A 2,866-nucleotide genomic window follows, 5' to 3' on the forward strand; every position below is an offset into this window, starting at 1 on the left:
GGGAAGCGCGAAGGTGAAGTTTGGGGTGGAGGTGGCTCGATGATCAGTTAAGGGGCGCTAATTCGCAAAATATGGTGATTTTAGGTGATTTTTAACTACTTGACTGTGATTTGAAATCAGAGTTCCAAAGACAACTGAAGACAATAGTTCGTTATTAGAAGTTATTCAGTATAACTTTACTGGAAAAATTAATCTCAAAATTGAGTTGCCGTCCCCGGCGTTGTCAGTGACGTCGTAAGATTTGTGTGCTATTTTTACCAATTAACCCCTGAATAAAAAATAGTTGAGCCATGTAGTACCTTGGAAATCAACCCAGAAACACTGTAGTTTGTTGATTGTTTATTAGAGCGTCCCTTCGCTGGCAATTCGTCAAAAACTTGATTATTTAATAGGTAATTTAAGTTCTATTTTGGGGCATCCAGTGGTATAAAATACTGAAATTTTTGCATCACCGCCAACCATGATGGCACTGACGTGATGTTGACTCTCATTACATCAGCACCCCGTTCTTTAAATTATGGATACGCCACTTTGCTGAAAACAATAGTTAAGACAAAATATATATTTCCATTCGTTTTGTTGTTCATGTAAATGTCTGATAGATTATTACTTTAAAACAATGCTAAAAACACAGTGTTAATACGAACATTTACACATATAAAGCTGAGCTGAGCAACTCCGAATTAAGGTGGAATTAGTGGTGGTTAAGTGACGTTTGTCATGCACTGTATCATGCGCTATAGAAATGGAAGGCCATAATGTAATGGAAATGAACCTCTCTGGTATTGCCGACAGTACAATCAGTGTAAAATATATTCCAGTGTGGATTTAAACAATGTCCTAATGGCAATGTTCAAAATAAATGTAAATTAAAAAAATATGACTGTTGGGGTGAGAGGGGGTGTATCTTTGTAGTTAGGCAGTTATATACTGTCTTTATGTCTAAACAAATTTTAATTTTAACACCGGGTCTCCATTTTAAAAGCTCCTAAGAGTTTCGTGGAGGTCCTTTTCGTCACTCTGTTTTTGAATATGTATGGTTGAGTTTACTTTGTCATGGATTGCAAAGAACATGAATAAAGAATTAAAATGAAAAATGTAAAAAATATGTCTATATGCGTACAACAACCAGATTATAGAATTTACTAATAGATCAATAACTTTCCAATGATAACCACATGAACTACTTCACCAAATTTTAGAAACAGTAGCAGTATTGTACAAATAAACGGTATCATACTTTTTATGTTAATCATCTATTTATTTTGGTGCACATTGATCATGCAGTGCTCCTATCATTCCTATCATTATCAAAATCAAACGCACAATGAACAGATCATAATTATGCCTATACAAAAAAAAATTTATTAGATCATCACTCCAGCCCGCGTCAACAAAATTGGGAAATATTGATGCGGAAATTTAAAAAAATGTTTCTTTTTCTGGGTCGCATCATATTTCAACAGCATAAAAAACAATGTAATTTTGTGATTGGAAATACATTTTCTTTAAAAAAAAAACAATAAAAATTAAACCTGTTTTTATACAATATTGACAATATTCTTGCCAAATAAAAAAGTCCCGCCCTCGTCTATTAAAAGAAGAAGTTGTTCTGATTAAAAATAATTGTGATCTAATAATTGTTCCTATGTGCCTTAAATTGGCTATAGTGGGACAGAATGATAAACTATAAATATCTTGTTTAGTATTTTCAAAAAAAATCATATTCTTTTTCATTCTGTACAATGGTTGCCAAATTGGCTATAGTGGGACACAGTGATGAAGTACAACTGTCTTCTTCAATATTTTCTAAGTTAATCCTTTTCTTTTCATTGTGTTCAATGGCTGCTAAGAACACATAGAAAAAATTATTAGATTATCACTCTTTAAAAAAAAAACGATGAGGGAGGGCGGTTTTTGTTTTGTTTTGTTTTTAAATCAGAACAATTCGTTATTGCGCTTTTGTTTTTATTGATGAGGGAGGGACTATTTATATTTGGCTAGTAATAGGCCTAGTAAATATTGTATAAAAACTGGTTTAATTTTATATATATTTTTTTTAAGAAATACATCTGAAGTCATAAAATAGCATTGTGTTACGCTGTTCAAATAATTGATGCGGCAAAAAAAAAAAAAAAAAATTATTCCCACATCAATATTTAAAAAAATTTTCCTGGGGGCTGGGCGGGGGAGTGATAATCTAACAATTTATTCAGTGCCTTAAATTGGCTATAGTGGGACAGAGTGATAAACTAAAAATATATTGTTTAATATTTTCCAAGGTAATCCTATTCTTTTTCATTGTGCCCAGTGGTTGCCAAATTGGCTATAGTGGAACACAGTGATACCACAAATACAAATGTGCTTGACGATATTTTATTGCGTTAGAAATGTGATTTAAAAATGTATATTGAATCACGCACTGAGTATTCAATATATTTTCACGATAGGTTGGGCAAAATACATATAGGCCCCCTAATTGATTCTCCTGACGCAAATCCAGGTATTGTCTATCGTCACGAAAAGAACATTTACCATTCAATAATAGACATAGGCGTAGATCCCGGGGGGATGGGGGATATATCCCCCCAATATTTGACAAGGGGGGGATGGTCCATTGTATCATCCCTCCAATATTTTGACTACGTATGGGATAAAATGGAGCTTTACACACTTCAAAAGACTGTCACAGAAATAATTTGCACTGTCTTATGCGCTTACAAAGATGAAAATTAGCACAATGTATTAATGTTGATAACAACATTATTTTATCTGGTACCAATCTAAGCTCTTCTTTTCTTAGATGTTAGATGTGCTTGCAAAGAGAGCCACATTTCACACTGAAGGGTGTGTACGACATCAGTAA

The sequence above is a fragment of the Anneissia japonica genome, unplaced genomic scaffold (assembly GCF_011630105.1).
Source record: "Anneissia japonica isolate Jap-2015-1 unplaced genomic scaffold, ASM1163010v1 scaffold288023_len281633_cov177, whole genome shotgun sequence".
Lineage (NCBI taxonomy): Eukaryota > Metazoa > Echinodermata > Crinoidea > Comatulida > Comatulidae > Anneissia > Anneissia japonica.